This window comes from Physeter macrocephalus, chromosome 15 (assembly GCF_002837175.3).
Source record: "Physeter macrocephalus isolate SW-GA chromosome 15, ASM283717v5, whole genome shotgun sequence".
NCBI lineage: Eukaryota > Metazoa > Chordata > Mammalia > Artiodactyla > Physeteridae > Physeter > Physeter macrocephalus.
In genome coordinates, this window is record NC_041228.1 from 49196153 (window position 1) to 49223433 (window position 27281).

The 27281-nt window shown below is 34.6% G+C and overlaps 1 protein-coding gene across 1 annotated transcript in view; it reads left to right on the forward strand.

Annotated features, from left to right (window-relative positions):
- MMP16 (matrix metallopeptidase 16) overlaps positions 1-27281 on the forward strand; it is a 382560-nt gene that overhangs the window by 131864 nt on the left and 223415 nt on the right. The window lies entirely within an intron of this gene.

Genomic DNA, 27281 nt, shown 5'->3' on the forward strand with positions numbered 1-27281 from the left:
CAGAAATAAATGAAATAGAAATGAAGAAAACGATAGCAAAGATCAATAAAACTAAAAGCTGGTTCTTTGAGGAAATAAACAAAATTGATAAACCTTTAGCTAGACTCATCAAGGAAAAAAGGGAGAGAGCTCAAATCAATAAAATTAGAAATGAAAAAGGAGAAGTTACAACTAACACTGCATAAATACAAAGTTTCATAAGAGACTACTACAAGGAACTTTATGCCAATAAAATGGACAACCTGGAAGAAATGGACAAATTATTGGAAAGGTATAACCTTCCAAGACTGAACCAGGAAGAAATAGAAAATTTGAACAGGCCAACCACAAGTAATGAAATTGAAATTGATTAAAAATATTCCAACAAACAAAAGCCCAGGACCAGATGGCTTCAGAGGCGAATTCTAACAAACATTTAGAGAAGACTTAACACCCACCCTTCTCAAACTCTTCTAAAAAATTGCAGAGGAAGGAACACTCCCAAATGCGTTCTATGAGGCCAGCATAAGCCTGATATCAAAACCAGACAAAGATACTACAAAAACAGAAAATTACACACCAATATCGCTGATGAATAGAGATTCAAAAATCCTCAACAAAATACTAGGAAACAGAATCCAAGAACACATTGAAAGGATCATACACCATGAGCCAGTGGGATTTATCTCAGGGATGCAAGGATTCTTCAATATATGCAGATCAAACAATGTGATATACCATATTAACAAATCGAAAAATAAAAACCATATGATCATCTCAATAGATGCAGAAAAAGCTTTTGACAAAATTCAACACCAGTTTTTAAAAACTCTCCAGAAAGCAGGCATAGAGGGAACCTACCTCAGCATAATAAAAGCCATATATGACAAACCCACAGCAAACATCATTCTCAATGGTGAAAAACTGAAAGCATTTCCTCTAAGATCAGGAACAGTACAAGGATGTCCACTCTCACCATTATTATTCAACATAGTTTTGGAAGTCCTCACCATGGCAATCAGAGAGGAAAAAGAAATAAAAGAAATAAATATTGGAAGAATAAAATACCTAGGAATAAACCTACCTAGGGATACAAAAGACCTGTATGCAGTAAACTATAAGACACTGATGAATTAATTAAAGATGATACCAACAGATGGAGAGATATACCGTGTTCTTGGATTGGAAGAATCAATATTGTGAAAATGACTATACTATCCAAAGCAATTTACAGATTCAATGCAATCCCTATCAAATTACCAATGGAATTTTTTATGGAACTGGAACAAAAAATCTTAAAATTTGTATGGAGAACAAAAGGCCCCAAATAGCCAAAGCAGTCTTGAGTGAAAAAAAACAGAGTGGGAGGAATCAGACTCCCTGACTTCAGACTATACTACAAAACTACAGTAATCAAGACAATATGGTAGTAGCAGAAAAACAGAAATATAGATCAATGGAACAGGATAGAAAGCCCAGAGATAAACCCACGCACCTGTGGTCAAGTTATGTCTGACAAAGGAAGCAAGCATATACAATGGATAAAAGACAGTCTCTTCAATAAGCAGTGCTGGGAAAACTGGACAGCTACATGTAAAGAATGAAATTAGAACACTCTCTAACACCATACATAAAAAGAAATTCAACATGAATTAGAGAACTAAATGTAAGACCAGATACTATAAAGCTCTTAGATGAAATATAGGAAGAACACTATTTGACATATATCACAGCAAGATCTTTTTTGATCCACCTCCTAGAGTAATGGAAATAAAAACAAAAATAAACAAATGGGACCTAACGAAACTTAAAAGCTTTTGCAAAGCAAAGAAAACTACAAATAAGACAATAAGATAACCCTCAGAATGGGAGAAAATATTTGCAAATGAATCAATGAACAAAGGATTAATTTCCAAAATATCTACAATGAGGTATCACCTCACACCAGTTAGAATGAGCATCATCAGAAAATCTACAAACAACAAATGCTGCAGTGGGTGTGGAGAAAAGGGAATCCTGTTGCACTGTTGGTGGGAATGTAAATTGATACAGCCACTATGGAGAACAGTATCAGGGTTCCTTAAAAAACTAAAAATAGAATTACCATATAACCCAGCAATCCCACTACTGGACATATACCCAGAGAAAACCATAATTCAAAAAGACACATGCACCCCAATGTTCATTGCAGCACTATTTACAATAGCCAGGTCATTAAAACAATGTAAATTCCCATCGACAGACGAATGGGTAAAGAATATGTGGTACATATATACAATGTAATATTACCATAAAAAGGAACGAAATATCAGCCATAAAAAGGAACGAAATTGGGTTATTTGTAGACACGTGTATGAATCCAAAGACTGTCATACAGAGTGAAGTAATTCAGAAAGATAAAAACAAATATCATATATTAACTCATATATGTGGAACCTAGAAATATGGTACAGATGAACCAGTTTGCAAGGCAGAGATTGAGACACAGATGTAGAGAACAAATATATGGACACCAAGGTGGTAAAGCAGCAGTGGGGGTGGTGGGTGTGTGATGAATTGGGAGATTGGGATTGACATATATACACTAATATGTATAAAAGTGATAACTAATAAGAACCTGCTGTATAAAAAAATAAATAAAAGAAAATTCAAAAATTCCAAAAAAATTTAATAAAAAATAAATAAAAGACAAGAAAAATAAAATAAATAAATAAGCAACAAAGATAGATTTTATAGCACAGGGAATTTTAGTCATTACCTTGTAATAATTTTTAATGAAGTATAAACTATAAAAATTCTGAATCACTATGCTGAAACTAATATAATATTGTAAATCAAGTATACTTCAATAAAAACAAAAACATTATTGAGACAACTGGATAACTTTGAACGGGGTCTGATGATTAAATGATAGTAGTACATTGATGTTAAATTCCTGACATTGATGGTTATATTTAGCGATGTTAGGAAAATTTTCATATTTATAATAAATACAATATTCAGGGTAATGCTTTATAATGTCACTGGCGACTACTTCTCAATGTTTCAGAAAAATAAAGTTCTGTATTGTCTCTGAAATTTTTTACAAGTTTATGATTATTTCAAAATTTAAAAACTGGATTTTAAATTCTTTACCTATAATGGATCAATATTTCTGTAAAATGCAGTAAAAATATTATATAATGTCAAAGTGTTATAATAGTTTTTAAAAGTTTACTACTAATGTTTGTACTTTACCTTGTAATAGATAGTCAGAAACAGTCATGACTTCAGATCTGTGCCAGTGTGTGGACCACACTTTGCAGAGCATTGCTCTGGATTACATACAGTATTTTGTGATAAAATATGTACTCATTACTTTAGGAAAATGATTCTAGGAAATTGGCTTCAGGTTGCACAAATGTGTGTGACATAACAAATACTTATGAACATGCATGGGCATTATGTAGTTTTTTTAAAGGCAGTCAAGATGGAATATATATTCTGTTCAATATATTCTATATTGCTGCTTTTTTCTATTCATGGAATAAACTCAACTTGGTATATGCATTAGTCATACATATCAGTCAGGATCCTGGCAGGAAAAAAGTGGCACTCTAATCCAAAAGAATTACATTAGAGGACCATTTTCTGAGATTTAGGGAGGGTTAAGGGAACCTACAGGACACAGTGAGGGACCCTGAGATTAGCAAAAACAGGCAGTTGTTACTATTTTTAGGATTAGGAGGGCAAATGGATGTGATTCAATTTTCAGAGCCTGGTGAAAGCTGCAGTCATGGAAGAATCATTGTCCAACTGATGTGTGACCATAAAGAAATGCACTGAGTGTAGTGGAAGGAGCATGGATATCTCAACTTCCCCTTTCATTGGTCCTCTGTTCTCCACAGTTAGAGTCTCCTTTTGCACAATCCAACTGAAAATCAAATGGCAAGGGAGCCTCAGTGGTGCAGTCCATGGAAGTCAGCCTCCAAGGGTACAGGTCAAAGGGAGATAGAAAATGGATTATAGAGAGGCAAATGAAAAATAAACCATATAGCATTTTTTAGAAATGTCTTTAGTTCAGTTGCTATTATTTACTTTAAAGTTTTCTATCTGTTCAGTCATGAAATTGTCTCTAATTTTCTATCTCTGTGTTTCTTTTGAGATTTAAGTATTAGAATGATAGTTCACTCATTGAATGAGTCCAAATGAATTCTGCCCACTTATTCTATGGTCTCTTCTTCAAGTGTTTGGAAGGTTGCTGACTAAAGATTATCACACTAATAATAGACAGGAAGTTGAATCAAGAGCAGAATCAGGGAGACACTTTATGAGGTCATTATTATTTTTCAGTTTTAAAAGTTTGAGGTCACAATCTAAGGCTAAGGATGGAGAGATGAAAATGGGTCTGAGATGTATTCACTGTGCACAATCAGGCAGATGTGTAGACTGGCTGATTGGTTGAAAGAGATAAGAAAAAAAAATATGTTGAGATAACTTCCAAATTTGGAGTTTGGTTGACTGGATGGTATCATTTACCTCAATAATTAACATAAGGCTGGGCAATGTTTTCCCTGCACTGGGAGCCACATGAACAGTGATGAAAGGTTCAGTTTTAAAGATGGTGACTGATGTGTTATGGAGACATCTAAATGCAGATGTTTGTGAGAAAATGTGAAATACATTTCTGGAGCTCTGGAGGGAGAGCTCAACTGAGGTTACAGATAAAGGAGTCATCAGCATTTAGTTATGGTTTAAGATATTATTATTATTATTGTTTTTGTTATTATTAACAGCCTTCATATGTTGAAAAACCACAATATGCCAGGAGCTTGGTAAAATCAGAGAAGTTCAGTAACTTGTTTCCTTAGGAGAAGATGAATTCTCTAAGTGTAGAGAAATTCAGAAGTCATATTTTTATAGGGGTGGGGAATAGTGGGAAGGAAGAAGCATCAGCGAATAGAAAATTTAATTTTTTTTCCAATTTGATATACATTGTTGATATTAACTATTCTAAGTGATTTTTTTTTCTAAACTGATTTTCTTTGGTCTGTAATAATGAGGCTAAGTACATAGCCTCAGGGTCATATAGTCACAAAGTTCATGAGAAAAACAACACCCAGGATTAGGACTAGGAAAAAAAATAAGGTCTTTCTAAAGCAATCTTGTGGCCGTCATAATTGATCTTATAATTGAACATTTTTTCTGTCTTTGCTCTGAAGTTTAGGAAATCCAGATGAGTTGGGTGTATGACACCTATACAAGATATTAGAGTATACATAATCTATATTAATTTCGCCACTGGCATTATCTCAATGTCAACTCTTTTATCCCTAAATGTGAATGTTTTCTATTTTACTCCTATTCAATATATTTCTGTGAGCAACATTAAATATCAAATGAGGTAGAATATTTTTTAAATGAATACAAATGTAATCATGTAATTCTGTTTCACAGAGCAGTTTTCCGAATTCTCAAACCATTTGGGTTTGCAGGGTCGACCCATTTCAAATTTTAATTTTCAGTATTTATCAAGTCAAAATAACATTTTAAATTAAACCCAAATGAGTAACGTATGAGAGTCAGTGTGGAAGATCTTAACATAATGTTTACTGGATAAGTGCTCTAATGATATTGCTACAGAAGTACAGAACTCATTATGTTTAATCAGTACAATACAGCCCCTGATATTCATTTAAAATATATTGTTTTAAGCAAGCTTCAAGAATTATGTGGGATATCATATGTTATACACTAAAAGAATTGCTTTTAACCAGAGTTTACCTCTGAATTTTCATATATTTACTAAGTCTTTTTAAATTATAATCACATAAAAGTTAAATACTATGGAAATTAAGTCTTCTGTTTCAACTCTTTACCCACAGGTTCCACTCATAAGAAGTAAACATGCTGAATGATTTTTTAGAAACATGTACAAATTTAAAATGCACATGCAAGCATAATATATAGATATGTATATACATGTGTTGTCACTAATAATTTTCATTCACCTCTTCCTATCTGTTCATATGGGTCTATTTGATTCTTCTTTATAAGTATATAATATTCTGTTATAACAATTTGTCCACTCATTCAATATTTATTGCGTACCTAATCCATGCCAGGGACTTTTCTATATGCAGCTTAATAGGATATTCATGGTCTCTGCCCTGATGGAGCCTAAGAGTCCAGAAGGTGAGAGACAAAAAAGTAAATTAAATATCTATTTTGGAATTTACTTTAGAGGAATGAAATATGTTATGCAAATATAAAGTAATAGGAGAGATGTATTTATTTAGGATGATTTGGAAAGTCTTCTCTCTGAGGAGGTGCCATTTGAGCTGAGACCTGGAATACTGAACAGAAGCAACCAGACACCAAGAGAAGGTCAAAGTCTCTTTTCCACACTCTTACATAGTATTCCATTGACATATTATACCACAATTTATTTATTCATTACCTTCTCTAGTTAGAAGTTTTCTTTTTTCTCTACTAGAAAAATACTGTTATAAACATTTGTGCACAAGTCTCTTGGTATACATGTGCAAGAATTTCTCTAAGGCATATACCCAGAAATAAATTTGCACAGTCATAGATATTTATATATACTTTAATATATTCCAAATTATTTCCCAGCATATTGTGAATATTTACATTCCCATTAGCAGTATGGAAGTAGGCCTATTGTTCGACAATTTGCCAGTACTTTGTAATGCTATTTTTTTCTTAAGTAATATTAGTCTTAAGGGATATGACCTAAAATAATTCCCTCTCAACTTCAGTGACATTCTGATTCTTCCTACTTCCTGGTATTTCCACTGTCACTTTTGTTGGTGTCTTTCCATTTGTGCCCCTTAAGTGTTGGTGTTTCATACTTCTCTTTTGTGTTCTCTCTCTCTCTGTGTCCTACTTCTTATTTCCCTCTCTCTGTCTCACTATTACCCTCAAAATGCACAGCCCTTATAATTTTGCTATTTTTGTTATATCAGTATTCACATTGCCAGGGAGTGTATGATGACAAAGATGTAGCTTACCTGCCACATTACCACAGAGAAGTCAATTAAGGTTGAAGGAATGCAGACACAGTTGATGTGTGTAAGTAACACTTGATCCATTAAAAGAACTATCCATGGATTGTAAAATGAAGGAAAGGTAGCAATTTGTATAGATAAATGCAATTAGGGACATGTCCTCAGAAGAACAGATGATAAACTATCATTGATGCCTGTTGCAGATTTTGAGCTAGTGTCTTAAAAGTATTGTAAACATAAATTTCAAGACATGGAAGGAGGCAAGAGGAATCCAGCAATTAAAAAACAGAATTTACGGTAGAGAGTGGATACGGCTCCTACTTAAGAGGAGGAGATCCCAGAGAGGCTCATGAGATGTTCATCAGTAATGGCACGTGGTAGCAAAGGAATGGTTTTGATTTGTTTTGTGGTTTCTTCTTAATGGGTATAGACATCACAGATATTTTGTCAAGAAATATATCTGTTACCTAAAGTTGTCATGTATTCTTCAGATATTTTGGGAATATAATTATGTTATATAAATAAATATAACATGTACAAATGTAATTTTTTATCTATTATTGTTGAACTATAATATTTTGTGCTATACCTTGTGCTAAGCACTCTTGTACGGATTTTTTTTTTTAACCCACATCACAACCCTATGAATTAGTGATAGTATTATCTCCATTACAGATGTACAAACTGAGACTTACAAAGACTATTTACTTTGCTCAAGATCATAACTTGTAGGTATCTGATCCAGGCTTGAACCTGTGTCCTACAGACTCAAAGGCTATACCCATACCTACAACATACTGTTACTTATCAGTGATGACTTAAGTGCCCAATGAGCTGTATGCACACTAAATGCTATGAGAGGCTAGAGAGGGATATAAGGAAAGATAAAGACTTCAAAGAAGATGGGGACTTGATCAGCCAAGGCACTTCGCTATATGCAGGAAAATAGTGGTATGGGGCTAGTGTAAACATAGGCAGAGCCTGGGAAACACGTTCTATGGCCCATAAATAGACCAGTTTGGATAATATCCAGGGAATATATAGGTTTTTAGACAGAGTTGAGTTTGCAGAAGTAGATATGTATGAAATTTTAGAGTTTATTAGATGCAAGGATAACAAATCTTAAACCAGTATAAGAAGTAAATGATAGAAATCATAGTGTCTTTAACAGGAAAGTTAAAAAAAGAAAATAATATTTTAGGATAACTAATATTTCAGTACTAAGTAGGGTAAATCAAGATGGAAAGAAATGGAGCCGGGAAATGAATTAGGCAATTAGGAAGTGTCACATTATTAAGCCTGGCCTAGGGAAGTAACCTTGAAGATTGAAAGGGGACAGAGGATCCTTTTTATAAAAAATTTAAAATGCTTTCAAAGTTGTGTTTAAATACTATAACCATTACCCAGTGAGGTTTAGGAGCCCTATTCATGTACCCCTATAGTGTCCATACAAGATTCTATCAGAATATCTGCTTGTTTCTCTGATGATTCTACTATGAAGCTCCTTGATGGCAAACAGTTTGCTATTTCTTTCTGTCCTAGTGCCTAGCATTCTGTACAAAAAAAAAAAAGAAAAAAAAAGTGAATATGCACCAAGCTTAAATAGGATAGTAATAATAATAATAATACCTGTAACATACTTTACAGCTTGCAGAGTTGTGTCTACCTTTGAAAGATATCATGAATTCATCTACTTACCCATCTCCCCAGCTACTGCCAGAATTGCATTTATTAACTGCTCCACTTGCACTTATATTCCCTTCAATTCATTGCCTATACAGCAGCCAGAATGATACTTTTCTAGTACAGATTTTATAGTATCACTTAAAGGCTTAAAACCATTTTCTGCTTTCAAATTAAAACCCTACAAGTTGTTGCATAATCTTGTCATATAACTCTCTTTTCTAGATTCATTCCCTCTCAACCAGAGTAGCTTTCTTTCAGTTTCTTGAAAACTCAGAGCTCTCTCATGATGCTCCAGTTATCTATTGCAATGAAACAACCTGCCGCAAAACTTAGTGGTTTAAAACAACAACATTAATTTTGCCCACGAATCTGTAATTTAGGCAAGGCTCAGCAAAGGGAGCTTGTCTCTGAGAGTACTACTCACAGGTTAGGAGCTGGAATCACCTGAAAGCATGTTATTCACTTGTTTGGCAATTGATGCTAATTGGCTTAGGCTTTAGAAGAGGCCGTCAGTGGTAACATCTATATGTGGCTTTTACATGTGGCTTGTGCTTTGTCACAATGTGGAGGCTGGGTTCCCAGGGTAAGCCTCTCAAAAGAGAGACAACCAGGCAAAAGCTGTATCACATTTTCTAACATAGACTCAAAGGTTGGGCAGCATCATGTCCATCATACTCTGTTAATCAAAAGCAAGTACAAGGACTAACCCATAATCAAGTGGAGGGGAAATTAGACTCCTTTTGATGGGACAAATGTCCAAAAAAAATTACATCTTTTAAAACCACTACCCATGCCTCGGGGCATTTTTACCTGCCTATCTGTCACCTTAATATGAACTTTTCTTTCTTTTCTTTTCTAACTTTTATACTTCAAGTTTCAGTTGAACTATCAGCTTACTACATGTGCCTTCTTATCCTCTACATCTAAATTAGGTTCTTTAGTTAGACTTCCACAGCACACCATGTTCTTTTAAAGTACTCGTTACCATCTGAAATGACATATTTACTTAATACTTGTCTTGCCAGCCATCAGTCTGTCAGTTCCATAAGACCAAAGATTACTCATGTATTATTCACTGATATGACTGAAAAGCCTAGTCAAGAACCTGTACATTATAGTTTTTCAGTAAATACTTGTTTATTAGTGCACAATGCACAATGGAAGAGGTTTGCTTGTTTTTAAGACCCTTATTCTTTAGAGGAACTTGGAATAGGGCTTCTTACCCTTGAGAAACTTCAATTAACTTATTAACCCTAAAGCATATATATTTTTAGAATACAGGTAACCTTATTTTGAAAATAAATGTTCTTAATGTCACAAGGCATTCAACCTTTTAATTTTCTTAGGTATTGTAAATGTTAAACTCTTTCAACCCTCAATGCTATGCTATTCCCGTAAAAAAACAAAAAAAAAAAAACAAAAACAAGTTTTACATTTCCAAGAACTATATACCCTCAGGGGCAAAGGATGTTTCAAACTTTTGAAGCACAAGATTGTCCCTGGAGAGATAAATCTGTTTTGTGAGAGCACCCAGTACTGAAAATTGAATGCATGTGTTTTTGTTGTTTTTAAGTATTATTTCACTGTTCACTGTATCATCTGGAGTTATATCAGGAGAATCTCTCCTCATTAACTCACCTCCCTGAATCAAATTAACTTTATGTTTAGTGCTTCCAAAAGTACAATATACAAATGGATTGGCAATATAAAACCTCTTTTCTTACCATTTGGCAGAGATCAGAAAGAGATGGGAGACACCTCTCCTTTGCCTTCAGAGGACTCTGCTGTTTTGAAGAAAAACTTTTACTTTTAGAAAATTTAATTTTACTTTCAAACTTTTACTTTTAGAGAATCAAAATAATTTCTAGCCTTCTGAGAGCTGCTCACACTTTCTCTTTTGTAACTGGTAACATATGGGTTCTGATGGGCAGTTAGGTAATGCTTATATGTGCTTATCACTTGTTTTTGTTTGTGTTTTGTTTTTTACAGTAAAATGGCCCATCTTCCCACTGATGGGAGTCAGCTGTGTGAAACAAGACAGCTGATTTCTGACCTAGAATGGCCTGTGTAGATCATCCTTAATCTTATAAAGGCTAGGTCTGCTAAAGACTCACTCTTCTTGCCTTTTTGTCAGTTGTTAAGATCCAGAGCCATTTTATATCCACACTGAGACTTGTATTCCTGGATATCACCGACCTGCTCTGAGGTTGCCCTGAGCAAGTTGATTAACCCTTCTCAATCTATTTGCTCACCTGTAAGGTGAAGATAATAATACCAACCTCACAAACTTGAATAGCTTAATATAGTAGAGAGATTAACACAGTGCCTGAATTAATAAATATTAGTGTTTTGTGTGTTGTTTACACTGAATATCAGTGTTTTCCTAATAGCAAATTTCAAGTAGTAAAAAGAAGTCCCCATTGATGTTTATCTCGAGGTATGAGGAGGGAAGGTAGAATCTGAACAGCCAAAGAAAAACCTAAAAACTGCTGTGTTCTGTTCCAACAGTGACCCAAGTGGTCACTCATATTTTACCTTGTTCTGTATTTCCTAGAGCTTATCTAGAGGTGTCTGGAAGTTACTAACTTTTGCTATGAATCTGATAAACTGAAGTTTGTTATTGATGTTTGAGGCACTTAATGTGAGTTTGAGGACTCTCATTTGGGGCCTAGTTGTGTGTGTCAGGGTGGGGAGGGGATGAATAATTGGGTAGTTAACTAAATAGCAGAAAACAGCAAACAGCAAAAGACCATTTGTAAAGTTTCAATTGTGATATCAATTGGGCATTAATGTATGGGTTCCTCATTTAGATATCCTCATAATTCTATTACCCAAGCTCAGAAAATACCAGAAACAGTTAGGTGTTGTGCCTATCCTGTTAAAGGAGAACAGAAGGATAAAGAACAAATATGTAAAAAACAAAGCTCCCATGTAGTGATTATGATAAATGCAATGAGAGACTTAAATGGGATGCTATGTGGTGTTGGTGGTAGTGGTAAAGTGGAGTCAGGGAAGATTTCTATGAAGAAGTCTAATTTGAACTAAATTTATAAATATGAAAATAAATGTATTTTTGTATTTCATACATAGGAAAAATAAATTCAGTGCCCTAAGGCAGAAAATAATTTACCTTGCTCCAGGAACAGGAAAAAAAAAAAAGAAAAAAAAGACCATGTGCTTGGAATATTAAGAGAAGATACTAGGAAAATAATTTAAAGGGACGTGTGCTCACTCCGTTTTGAGAGCACAAAACCACAACTAACTGCTGAAGAATCATCAACAGAAAGACACTGTAACTCACCAGAAAAGATACCCTACATCCAAAGACAAAGGAGAAGCTGCAATGAGATGGTAAGAGGGGCACAATCACGATAAAATCAAATACCATAACCACTGGTTGGGTGACTCACAAACTGGAGAACAATGATACCATGGAAGTTCACCCACTGGAGTAAAGGTTCTGAGGCTCACGTCACGCTTCCAAACCTGGGGATCTGGCAATGGGAGGAGAGAATTGGACTTTGAAGTCCAGCGGGATTTGATTGCAGGACTTTGACAGGACTGGGGGAAACAGAGACTCCACGCTTGGAGGGCACACACAAAGTAGTGTGCAAACCAAGACCAAGGGGGAAGGTCCAGTGACCCCATAGGAGGCTGAACCAGACCTACTTGTTAGTGTCAGAGGGTATCCTGCAGAGGCAGGGGGCAGCTGTGGCTCACCATGGAGCAAGGACACTGGCAGCAGAAGTTCTGGGAAGTACTCATTGGCCTGAGGCCTCCCAGAGTCCACCATTAGCCCCACCAAAGAGCCTGTAGGCTCCAGTGCTGCATTGTCTCAGGCCAAACAACCAACAGGGAGGGAACACAGCCCCACCCATCAGCAGACAAGTGGATTAAAGTTTTACTGAGCTCTACCCATGAGAGCAACACCCAGCTCTACCCACAACTAGTCCCTCCCATTAAGAAGCTTGCACAAGCCTCTTAGATAGGCTAATCCACCAGAGGGCAGACTGCAGAAGCAAGAAGAACTACAGTCCTGCAGCCTGTGGAACAAAAACCACATTCACAGAAAGACAGACAAGATGAAAAGGCAGAGGACTATGTCCCAGATGAAGGAATGAGATAAAACCCCAGAAAAACAACTAAATGAAATGGAGATAGGCAACCTTCCAGAAAAAGAATTCAGAAAAATGATAGTGAAGATGATCCAGGACCTTGGAAAAATAATGGAGGCAAAGATCGAGAGGATGCAAGAAATGTCTAAGAAAGACCTAGAAGACATAATGAACAAGTACCTAGAAGAAATAAGAACAAACAAACAGAGAAGAAGAATACAATAACTGAAATGAAAAATACACTAGAAGGAAACAATAGCAGAATAACTGAGGCAGGAGAACAGATAAGTGAACTGGAAGACAGAATGCTGGAACTCACTGCTATGAAAAAGAAAGGAAAAAAAGAATGAAAAGAGATGAAGACAGCCTAAGAGACCTCTGGGACAACATTAAACACACCAACATTCGATTATAGGGATCCCAGAAGGAAAAGAGAGAGAGAAAATACCCAAGAAAATATTTGCAAAGATTATAGTCGAAAACTTCCTGCACATGGGAAAGAAAATAGCCACCCAATTCCAGGAAATGCAGAGAGTCCCATACAGGATAAACCCAAGGAGAAACACACCAAGACACATAGTAATCAAATTAACAAAAATTAAAGACCAAGAAAAATTATTGAAAGCAACAAGGGAAAAACAACAAATACCATACAAGGGAACTCCCATAAGATTAACAGCTGATTTCTCAGCAGAAACTTTGCAAGCCAAAAGGGAGTGGTAAGATAAAGTGATGAAAGGGAATAATCTACAACAAAGAATACTCTACCCAGCAAGGATTTCATTCAGATTCAATGGAGAAACCAAATGCTTTGCAGACAAGCAAAAGGTAAGAGAATTCAGCACCACCAAACCAGCTATACAACAAATGCTAAAGGAACTCTAAGTGGGAAACACAAGAGAAGAAAAGGACCTACAGTAACAAACCCAAAACAATTTAGAAAATGGTAATAGGAACATGTATATGGATAATTACTTTAAATGTGAATGTATTAAATGCTCCAACCAAAAGACACAGACTGGCTGAATGGATACAAAAAGAAGACCCATATATATGCTTTCTACAAGAGATGCACTTCAGACCTAGGGACACATACAGACCGAAAGTGAGGGGATGGAAAAAGATATTTCATGCAAATGGAAATCAGAAGAAAGCTGGAGTAGCAATACTCATATCAGATAAAATAGACTTTAAAATAAAGAACGTTACAAGAGACAAGAAAGGACACTGCATAATGATCATGGGATCAATCCAAGAAGAAAATATAACAATGATAAATATATATGCACGCAACAAAGGAGCACCTCAAATGCTAAGAGTTGTAAAAGGGGAAATCAACAGTAACACAATAGTGGGAGACTTTAACACCTCACTTAAACAAATGAACAGATCATCCAGACAGAAAAGTAATAAGAAAACACAAGCTTTAATTGACATAATAGACCAGATAGATTTAATTGATATTTATAGGACATTCTATCAAAAAAACAACAGATTACACTATCTTCTCAAGTGCACAGGGAATATTCTCCAGGATAGATCACATCTTGGGTCACAAATCAAACCTCAGTAAATTTAAGAAAATTGAAATTGTATCAAGCATCTTTCCTGACCACAGTGCTATGAGATTAGAAATAAATTACAGAGAAAAAAAGTAAAAAAGCACAAACACCTGGAGGCTAAACAATACATTACTAAATAATCAAGAGATCACTGAGAAATTAAAGAGGAAATCAAAAAATACCTTGAGACAAATGACAATGAAAACATGATGATACAAAACCTATGGGATGCAGCAAAAGCAGTTCTAAGAGGGAAGTCTATAGCAATACATTCCTACTTCAAGAAGCAAGAAAAATTTCAAATAAACAATCTAACCTTACACCTAAAGGAACCAGAGAAAGAAGAACAAACAAAACCCAAAGTTAGTAGAAGGAAAGAAATCATAAAGATCAGAGCAGAAATAAATGAAAGAGAAACAAAGAAAACAATAGCAAAGATCAATAAAACTAAAAGCTGGCTCTTTGAGAAGATAAACAAAATTGATAAACCATTGGCCAGACTCATCAAGTAAAAGAGGAAGAGGATTCAAATCAATAAAATTAGAAATTAAAAAGGAGAATTTACAACAGACACCACAGAAATACAAAGCATCCTAAGAGACTACTACAAGAAACTCTATGCCAATAAAATGGACAACATGGAAGAAATGGACAAATTCTTAGAAAGGTATAATCTTCCAAGACTGGACCAGGAAGAAATAGAAAATATGAACAGACCAATCAAAGTAATGAAATTGAAACTGATTTAAAATATTCCAACAAACAAAAGCCCAGGACCAGATGGCTTCACGGGCGAATTCTATCAAACATTTAGAGAAGAGCTAACATCTATCCTTCTCAAACTATTCCAAAAAATTGCAGAGAAAGGAACACTCCCAAATGCATTCTATGAGGCCACCATCACCCTGATACCAAAGCCAGACAAAAATACTACAAAAAAAGAATATTACACACCAATATCACATATGAATATAGATGCAAAAACCATCAACAAAATACTAGCAAACAGAATCCAAGAACACATTAAAAGGATCATACACCATGATCCAGTGGGACTTATCCCAGAGATGCAAGGATTCTTCAATATATGCAAATCAATCAATGTGATACAACGTATTAACAAACTGAAGAATAAAAACCATATGATCAACTCAACAGATGCAGAAAAAGCTTTTGACAAAATTCAGCACTCATTTATGATAAAAACTCTCCATAAATGGGCATAGAGGGAACCTACCTCAACATAATAAAGGCCATATATGACAAACCCACAGCAAACATCATTCTCAATAGTGAAAAACTGAAAGCATTTCCTCTAAGATCAGGAGCAAGACAAGGATGTCCATTCTTGCCACTATTATTCAACATAGTTTTATAAGTTTTACCTATGGCAGTCAGAGAAGAAAAAGAAATAAAAGTAATACGAATTGGAATAGAAGAAGTAAAACTGTCACTGTTTGCAGATGGCATGATACTATATATAGAGAATCCTCAAGATGCCAGCCAAAAACTACTAGAGCTAATCAATGAATTTGGTAAAGTAGCAGGATACAGAATTAAAGCACAAAAATCCCTTGCATTCCTATACACTTAAAACGAAAGATCAGAAAGAGAAATTCAGGAAACAATCCCATTCACCATTGCAACAAAAAGAATAAAATACCTAGGAATAAACTTACCTAAGGAGGTAAAAGACCAGTACTAAGAAAACTATAAGGCACTGAGGAAAAAAATAAAAGATGACAACAACAAATGGAGAGATATACCATGTTCTAGGATTGGAAGAATCAATATTGTGAAAATGTCTATATTACCCAAAGTGATCTACAAAACCAGTGCAATCCCTATCAAATTACCAATGGCATTTTTTACAGAACTAGAACAAAAATCTTAAAATTTGTATGGAGACACACTAGACCCTGAATAGCCAAAGCAATCTTGAGAAGAAGGAAAAAAAAAAAAAAACAAAAACAGAGCTGGAGGAATCAGACTCCCTGACTTCAGACTATACTACAAAGGTACAGTACTCAAGCCAATATGGTATTGGCACTAAAACAGAAATATAGATCAATGGAACATGATAGAAAACACAGAGATAAACCCATGAATCTATGGTCAACTAATCTATGACAAAAGGCAAGGATATACAATGGGGAAAAGGCAATCACTTCAATAAGTGGTGCTGGGAAAACTGGTTATCTATATGTACAAGAATGAAATTAGAACACTCCATAACACCATATACAAAAATAAACTTTAAATGGATTAAAGACCTAATGTAAGACTAGACACTATAAAACTCTTAGAGGAAAACATAGGAAGAACACTCTTTGACATAAATCACAGCAAGGTTTTTTTTTGACCCACCTTCTAGAGTAATGGAAATGAAAACAAAAATAAACAAATGGGACCTAATGAAACTTAAAAGCTTTTGCAAAGCAAAGGAAACTATAAAAAAGATGGAAAGACACGCCTCAGAATGGGAGAAAATATTTGCTAACAAATCAAAGGACAAAGGATTAATCTCCAAAATATATAAACAGCTCATGCATCTCAATATCTAAAAAACAAACAACCCAAGCAAAGAATGGGCACAAGACCTAAATAGACATTTCTCCAAAGAGACATACAGATGGCCAAGAGGCACATGAAAATCTGCTCAACATCATTAATTATTAGAGAAATGCAAATTAAAACTACAATGAGGTATCACCTCACAACTGTTAGAATGGGCATCATCAGAAAATCTACAAACAATAAATGCTGGAGAGGGTGTGGGGAAAAGGGAACCCTCTTGTACTGTTGGTGGGAATGTAAATTGATACAGCCACTATGGAGAACAGTATGTAGGTTCCTTAAAAAACTAAAAATAGAATTACCATATGACCCAGCAATCCTACTACTGGGCATATACCCAGAGAAACCATAATTGAAAAAGACACATGCACCCCAATGTTCGTTGCAGCACTACTTACAATAGCTAGGTCATGGAAGCAACCTAAATGCCCATCGATAGATGAATGGATAAAGAAGTTGTGGTACATATATACAGTGGAATATTACTCAGCCATAGAAAGGAACAAAATTGGGTCATTTGTAGAGACATGGATGGATCTAGAAACTGTCATACAGAGTGAAGTAAGTCAGAAAGAGAAAAACAAATATCGTATATTAACGCATATATGTGGAACCTAGAAAATCGGTACTGATGAACTGGTTTGCAAGGCAGAAATAGAGACACAGATGTACAGAACAAATGCATCAACACCAAGGTGGGAAAGCGGGGGGTCGGATGAATTGGGAGATTGTGATTGACCTATATACACTAATATGTATAAAATAGATAACTAATAAGAACCTGCTGTATAGCACAGGGAACTCCACTTCGCTGTTCAGTAGCAACTAACACAACATGGTAAAACCACTATACCCCAATAAAAAAAAATAAAAATAAAACATTAGAATTATCATTAAAGAATAAAAGACTAAGAGATAAGTTCTGTGTCTGATACAAAACAATCTCAATAAATATTAATTTCCCTTTAGCTCCACTAGTTCCAAAAAAGAAAAAAAAGTTAAAGGGCTAACCATGACTGTGCATGTACTCGTAGGCCACAGTAAGGAGTTTGAATTTTATATTCAGTTGGTGGGTAACTCTTAAAGGTTTATAATCAAATGAATGATATAGGTTGATCTACTTAAAAAGACAGCTCATGCCACTTCACACACATTAGGATTACTATTATAAAAACAATAATAAACAGAAAATAACAAGTGTTGGAGAAGATGTGGAGAAATAGAACCCCTTGTGCATTACCAGTGGGAATGTAAAATTGTGAGGCTTTTGAGGAAAACAGTATGAGAATTCCTCAAAAAATTATACTTAGAATTGCCATATAATCCAGTAATTCCACTTCTAGATATAACCCCAAGAAACTGAAAGCTGTGATTGAAATAGATATTTGTACACCAGTGTTTATAACAGTATTATTTATAATATCCAAAAGATGGACACAACACAAATGTTCATCAACGGATCAATGGATAAATAAAATGTGGTATATACATTCAGTGCAATAGTATTCAGCTTTAAAAATTACATTTGTAATATCACATGTTGTAACACAGATGAACGTTGAAAACATCCTAAATGAAATAAGCCAGACACAGAAGGACAAATACGTATGTACCACTAATGCAAGGTACATAGAGTAGTCAAATTCATAGACAGAAAGTAGAACAGTGGTTACCAAGGAATGGTAGAAGAGGAGGATGAGGAGTTATTGTTTAATGGATACAGAATTTCAGTTTGTAATTATGAAATAGCTCTGGGGATGGACGGTGGTGATGGATGCTTAACAATGTGCTTAATGCCACCAAATTTTACTGTTGAAAATGGTTAAAACGGTAAATTTTAAGTTACATATATTTTATTGTAGTTAAACAAAAAACACACTACTTGGGGAAGGAGAGAGAATAGTAGCAATATGTAAAGCACAGAGGCCAGTTGGAGAATCTTGTAATTTCTGGGGGGTGCCCTGGACAAAGGAGTGGCAGCAGAAATAAGAGTTTCCATTCAATGTAAAATTGGAGCTAAGGCATGATGATGGATTGAGTATGAATGGTGAGAAAAAGGAGAATTAAGGATGATTCCTATATTTTTGGGTTAAACAGCAGTGTGATAGCAGAGTCTGGGCATTAGGGTGAGGCCAGGATTAAAGGGTTAAAATGGTGTGCCATCAACATGTATATGGTATTTGAAGGATTAATTTTAGAAGAGATAACCGAGGAAACTGTAGATACAGTTGACCAGAAACACTGAGACTTATTGTAGTCTTATTATTGTAGAAAGTGCTGGGAAGTAATTAATGAAGTGAGAAGAAAGGTTAATTCTCTGGCAAAGATTGTTGTAGTGGTTTTTTAAACTATGAAACAGAAATGGCCATAAGTATTCTGGCATGGAAATAAGAATATTAGTTGAGCTGGGCAAATTGGACAGTGCAAGGCTGTTTTGCATTGGCAATTAGAGAAGCCCTCAGAAGTAGGAGCTAGTGTTATACCCAGAGTATAGGCAACAACAGCTCCTTTCATGATGTAAAATGGAATGTTCTGTTTGCGTAAAAACTACAAAAACTCACAGTTATTGTAGATATGTTTTCAGACGGTCTGCCTTCTCATTTTGAAATGTGAATAGGGTCTCCTAGCATTTCCTAGGATAAAGATAGGCAGCTGGGTCTTCCATGTCTAAGAGGCAGCCTTGAAGAACAGACAAAGTCAACCTTGGGTGTAGTCGGATCTCTATTTGAATACTGATTACTCCTCTCTTATTGGTGTGTCCCTGGGTAAGTTATTTAATCTTTCTGGGGTTTTAGTCTGTCATTTATAAAATAGAGATAATAGAGATAATAATGCTTAACTCGCAGAATTGCTATAAGATAATGCATGTAAATTGCCTAGTACCTGGTGGGCAGTAAAGGACTGGAAGCAGTTGTTATTATTATTGAGGTCTGTTGGGGGTGAGACTGAAATTTCAGTGTGACCAAAAAATGGATTCTATGCAACAAACTAGCCACTAGTTTGTTCTCTGTATCTATGAGTCTGTTTCTGTTTTGCTATATTTGTTCATTTGTCTTTATTTTTGGATTCCATATATAAGTGAAAATATACAGTATTTGTCTTTCTCTGTCTGCCTTACTTCACTAAGCATAAGATCCATATATTTGTAATATTATTAAAAATTGCCATGGACAAAAAGACACCTCATAAAGATATGTAAATGCAACAGAAAAAGCTATGTCATTAGCTAACTACAAATCACTAGGCTCATTCTATAATCTTATTCATCAGTTATGCAAAGGTTTTTCGGCAAAATTCAGATGGTAAATTCTCATCTTCCCTGATGTCTATCAATTGTTCTTAAAAACAAATCGAAAGGTGTTGTATTTTCATATTTTTAACAAATGGACTTACAACCTACTGAAATTATTCTTTTGGCAGGTTATTTTACAGGTGGAAAATTCTGTTTCTGGAATTTTAAAGTAGGAAATTCTGAGACAGTTTTAATAGGTGTGTATTTATATCTTTTGAGTACAAATTCATTTGATAATGGAAACACTTCCAAACATGCATCTTTAAAAAAATAGTCTCTATGTGGGACATATTTCTTTCAAAAGCATTTTTTTCTCCTAATTGCTAAAACATCACTTTTATCTTAATGAGACAGATTATATGTTCTTTTTATTCATACTCCCAACGTAGCTATTGAGTAGTATAGTGCAGTTGACCCTTGAACAACACATGTTTGAACTGTGCAGGCCTGCTTACATGCAAACTTTTTCAATAAATGTATTGGAAAGTTTTTTTGAGATTTACGGCAATTTGAAAAAACCTTGCAGATGAACAACATAGCCTATAAATACCGAAAAAATTAAGCAAAAAGTATGTCATGAATGTATAAAATATATGTAAATATATACATACTTACAAATTATGTTATTCAACTGTTTATGTTGTCGGTAAGGCTTCTGGTCAACAGTAGGCTATTAGTAGTTACATTTTGGGGGAGTTAAAAGTTATACTCAGATTTTTGACTGCATGCGGGGTCACCACCCCAACCCCCACATTGTTCAAGAGTCAACTGTATTTGCAACCTCTTGTCTTTATAGAAAAGGACAGCACTTTTTTCTTTTTGTAAAAGAAATGCAAAATTTATGTGTGACAACTTTTTAAGTACTTTGCCCTGAGATAAGCAGGAAACATCTATGTGGTACAAAATATTTTCTTGGTCATTCTCCATCACATCACAAAGTATTACAAAATTTCTTCTTTTTAAAATGACTAATCCATAAATCCATTTAAAAATAGCTGTATTTGGCAATGTGCTGGAATCAAGCTAACTATTGAAGGTGACACACTAAACCTGATTGTACTGTGGAACTCCATCTCCTCCCTCAGGACACCTGCTTGAACACAGATGACGAATGTATGAAGTCTGTCCAAGTGAGGGAACCAGAATCAATCTGTGCATTAAATAAAAGTGAAGTTTAATTTTTCTTATTTTATAGATAGGAGAGTTCATGCATAAATGTGTGGATGTGTGTATTAAATACAATGCTCTGGTATTTTGTGCCTAAGTTTCAAAGACATTGTGTACCTCTACCTCGAAGAAGCTAAATCTGCACCCCACCCCCACCCCAGCCCAAGAAAGGCAAGTTCAGTCTATCATCCACATGACTTAGGCTCAAGTAATGTCTTTTAGAAAATTCACAGTAAAGATAGATAAGGAGACAGTGTATCGCAGTACTCTAACTTTCCAGCACAATAACTAACATGTAATGGAATCCCATTAAGGGCTGTTGTCTTTTTGTTTGTTTGTTTATTTGTTTGTTTTTATCACTAGAGTTCAGCCATTATTGAGAGGCTTCACTCCCACAGTTGGTAAATATAACATACAATTCACTTTATCTTTAAAAGTATTTTTATTGGAGTATAATTGCTTTACAATGTTGTATTAGTTTCTGCTGTATAACAAAGTGAATCAGCTATATGTATACATATATCTCCATAGCCTCTCCATCTTGCATCTTCACTTCTATGCAGAATGATAAAAGTCTCCTTAACCTTTACATCCTAAGTTTTTAGTTTCTATCATAAATTAGAGAATCTCATGTTAAGGTGAAAAATATGGTCATGATGATCATTATAACTTTTGCTAATGACCCCGGCTATTTGTCCAGTTGACAGTGTTTCTTGATTACTAAGATGTTCAGTGGAGTACCTTTTGGTCCTTCCACTGTTTCATTTTCATTTAAGAAGCCATTTAAGCGACAGTATAATTCTAAAGAAATTGCATACTATATATGAAATTTCAAACACTGATTCATTCATGGTGGGGATGGGATGGTGATTTAGAGCTCCTTTAGATTTTTGAATGAACAGAGAGGCTAATTTTTGCCTCATTAACTTATCCTATGAATTTTCAATTTGACCAATTCTGAATGACTGCTCCCACATAAGTTTTGGTTAATAGGTAGTTATAATTCATATTTATAGCCACTTTTCAGACTAGACAATTTAGGTCCTAAATTCTGCCACTCTTTATAACCAGTGAATATATGGAATGTCAGTGAAAAATGTCCTCAAACTTTTGCTAACTTTGCTGATTGTACCACAAAATAAGGGATGATCAGGTTTTAGTTGTTTATTTTGTTTAATAACAGAATTTTACAAGTATGTTAAGAAGTCTCATATTGAAAATGGAACATAACTTGATAACAATGAGAACTTAACTATTAAAAATGCATTCTTCCAGTTGCATTTTAAGAAACTCAGTTAATTATATCAGAATAGATTTAAATATTTTGTTAGTAAATATGTTCAATTTAACATGAAGCCAATAATTTTTAAAATGTATGTCCCCAAATAATAAAAAATGCATAATTATATAAATGGAAGTGATTGTTATCATAAAAATATACTTATCACCCGTTTCTTTGTTCTTCCATACTGAGTACTATAATTTGATCATATAATCACTGGGTATATGAAACTTGCATTTGGCCATACCAAACATTAGCTGAAATGAAACTATGCCTGAAATAACTGGCTCAGTCACAAATAGGAATATGGACTGGCAAAGTGATTTTTCAGGTTAAATAAAATTCCAAACCCTACTTCCCATTTCTTCCTCTCCAAGAATTTCTATAATATCTAAAATACATCCCTTCATGCCCTAATAAATTTATTATTTTAATTATTTAATTTTTTTTTCAGGCAGAATGATGTCTGTGCTTCATTTCATTGTGTTCTCTCATTTCAATGTGTTGGGTCCTGTCAGTGAGGGAGATTTAGGGTTCTTGCCTTTGTGATTCACTTGAGTAAATGAGTAGTAATATCTTAATTTTATATTAAGGTATTGATAAACTTATTAGCCTCAACAGCTGGAGGAAAATTTTCTTCTCTTGATTTCAATACTGGCCTGAGAGATTAAATAAGAATATATATTCTAAAAATGCTCTGCTTACATTTGCCATTAGACATAAGAACTATTAATGTCTCCTCCTTGTTGTTATTGCTGTTGAAAGCCATTTTTCAGGATACCACCCTGATATATGGATATGGATAGCTAAGTCAACTAATACAGGTTTTCACTATATGGTTACATGAAATGTTTGTGACAAGGACACTTTCTTAATGAGTTTACTGAAACTTTGTGTGCATGCTACTCCTTATTTATCTTAGAATCTAGTAAATGTAATATCTATTAGCACAGAATTTAATATTTAAGTGTTTGCCTTTTATTGCCTGATATATGTTCTTGCTCTGCAGAGAAAAGAACTCTTCTGGTTTTTCCTCCATTTAGGTAATCACTAAGTGTAGGAAATTGGTTTTGGCCACAAGACAGCAAAGTATTTGAATATATTAGTAACACAGAGAATGTAATTCAAGGTTAGATTTTGTTGCACCATTTGAGGTTCTGTAGTTCCTTTTTTTAGTGATAATTAGATGGGCTGCATCCTAGACAGTAACAGGAGTCAAGTTTTCCCTCAAAGAAACCTGCTTTCCTCCTAATATTTTTTCTATGCTCTCAAATGCACGTCAATCCAGTGAGCAAACTAAAACAAAGAAAACAAAATAAAAACTAACTTGCCAATTTTTTTACATTTCCCCTTTTTGTTTTGGGACTTGGGGAATTTTCAAGCAATATATGATTCTGCACCCTCTGTAGTTTCTCTTTCATCACAATTCTGACTACTTAAATCTCACCTGCATTTTCAATCTTGCCCATTCCAAGGACAAATCTTAACTTCAGTAGGAACAATTTCAAGAACTCAGAACAATTAGTAAGCATAAAATAATAATATGACTTACTGAGCAAGAATTATGCTGATGGCTTTATATATTCTCAAGCCTCACATGGACCCTACACATTCAATAACATTTCCCCCAAATGAACACATAAAGAAATTTTTCCTTAATTATCCATTAAGTGCATTTGAAAACATTGAAAAAACATCAAGTCAAAAAATAGGGATATATTTCATACAACAATGTATGAGGATGGATGTCTATGGCATAGTCTTTAAGGGATAAGATGTACCTTCAAATTTTACTTTGTAGATTTAATTTAATTTTTTATCAAATAAGATATTATAATTTAGTAGAAAACAAAAAATGTTATAAAGAAAGGTTTCTTCTATGTCACTTCTATCATATCCCAATTTCCCAAACTTATTGTTCACTACTATAGAATGATGAAATGCTAAGCCACCTATCTTGCTCTGTTTGTACAACAAACATGCTTTATTCTATAGAGTAGAATAAGGTTACTTATACCAGAGACTCCTATACTTCCTTGATGATTTTGAGCCAGTGTTTATTCCTGATCTTCACATTTTGAACCTGATCTTAATTCATTGGTAACTTTAATGTCAGTGTTTACAAAGCACTATGAATTTTGGCCAGAGTGGTTTCCTACCCTTGATCCTGAGTGTACAGTAAGGCTTGTATTTGGCTAGTTTTACATCACCATGTTGACCAAATTATTCTCATACAAAGAGCATTAGATTCTTATTATTTAGGGCTGTTTTGTACAGACTCTTTCCTATCATACCAAAAATTATTGGACTCTCAGAATTCTGTGGTCTCAACAACGTAAATGAAATAATAGAAAACAAAAGCAAACTCAAGAGAGGATATCCCTTGGTGATTAAAAAATTATTTAAGCAGATATTTGTTTCCATCGGTATTTTATACATTGGATATTATATATATATAAGCACTGAAGATAAAATTACTACTTGAAAGCATTGTAGGTATAGTTACTTGTTTTTTACCTTGACCTAGGGTAAGGTTGTCTACAGCAGGCTTTGCTTCAATAAGAAATGTTATTGAGTCCTTGCTGATTTCGTACTCTAATGTGACACCAATATAGTCATGTTTGATCTTCCACTGTTTTATGGAAAGATGTATTACAAATTTTAATTGAGAATTATTCCTGGTCAATTATTGATGATGTCAGAAAAGATTTATTGATTAACAAATAACAATGGTATGAAGAATGGACAACTCAAAGTGACCCATAATCTTATTGACATTGATTTGTCAGCCAAGGAACAGACTTTGATCATAAAATGGTAGATCCCTTAGCCTTTCTGATATTTTACAATTAAAAATAGTTATTCACTTCTTATTCATTTGGAAAAACAGCCTTTCATGATGAATGACATAATATAAAAAAGAACTTGGAGAAAAATCACCATTAATTTTTTATGTAATTCTAACTCATTTGTTTGAAAGGCTAAGGCATAAATCAAATACGTATTTTTTAGAGCATGCTATTTTTTCATTATGCACTTAATATTCACATATTTTATAGTTTTTGTATGTAAATCATAGCGTTTATTAACAATTTTTTCTTTGCTGTTCTCACAAACGTGATTGATAGTAGCTTAGCACCCTTGAGTAACCTAGCAACAAGGTTTCTTACTCTATAGAAAGTAAGAAATGGATGCAAACAAAGTGTTATGGGGAAAAAAAAAAGAGTTCAATTTCAGAATATTTGTACATGTATACTATTAAAAATCACGATGAATCTAATTTGGTTGACAATAGGTATTGAATTTCCTAGTAAATAATATATTGCCTGTGAAATCTTGTCTCCTTCATTCAGGAAAAAAAAAAAAGGTATATTTCAGACTGTACCACTGTTGACTAGGTTATTGAATATATGTATTCCCTAGCAGCCTATTCATTATAGAGTAGATGAGGAGAGTGTCTGGGCATGTTTTCACTATGTGGTAGATGAGTTTACTAGATGGAATTTCAACAGTAAACTTTCCTGACAGTGATGCATTTTCTAATCTCTTAAATAGTTTTAGAATAAATGTTTTATCTTATTTTCAAGGGGTTGTGCTGCATTTTTGGGGGATCAATTTCTTGGAAATACCACAAAAGATTCCACCTTGTGTTTTACATGTTAAGAAGCTGATATATTTAATATCTGTTTCTTTTGGTGAAATTTAACTTCTATAATTGCTGTTTATTTTCAATGAGAAAATAACTCTTTTGTGTTTTAATTGTAAGGTCATAATGGAAGTGTATCAGGTATTGGGAGAAAGCTACAACTTCATAGGATCATTATATGACGAATAGACTCAGGTGGGAGGGGAAACACATACTGGTGAATACCTTCCGTTAAATAGCACAGCTTTTATTCTGTGCCAAAGGCAGAATTACCTGGCCTTTCTCAATTTGACAGCTAGCTCACTGCACTTCAAGAAATCTTAGAGGGCTTCGCTGGTGGCACAGTGGTTGAGAGTCCGCCTGCCGATGCAGGGGACACGGGTTCATGCCCCGGTCCGGGAAGATCCCACATGCCACGGAGCGGCTAGGCCCGTGAGCCATGGCCGCAGAGCCTGCGCGTCCGGAGCCTGTGCTCCGCAACGGGAGAGGCCATAACAGTGAGAGGCCCGTGTACCGCAAAAAAAAAAAAAAAAAGAAAAAAAGAAGAACTCTTAGAGCCTTATGAAAGATTGAAGTAAGGGACAGCAGGATGGGATATGAGCTGGACATATGATTGTGCATTTAAAATGAATGCATAGAATTGTAAAACTAGAAAGCATCCGCTCTCTGGTAGCGATCCCCCCCCAAGATAAACCAAATTTTGTTTTTTTTTTAAATCTAACCTTAAATGACTTTGATTTTGGCTGTAATCACGACTGGGTGTGAGCTCAACATCAATATCTTCCTCTCACTATCATCCCAAATCTCTCTTCCCTAGGGAAGACTAGAATTAAAATCATGATATCCTTGAGGAGAGGGCCAAATATTCTCAACTAAATAGTCTGATTTTACCTGTATGTGAAAAGTTCTCTCACTTACATGATTTGGTTTGAAGTGAATCACTGTAAATAAATGAAAGGATATCC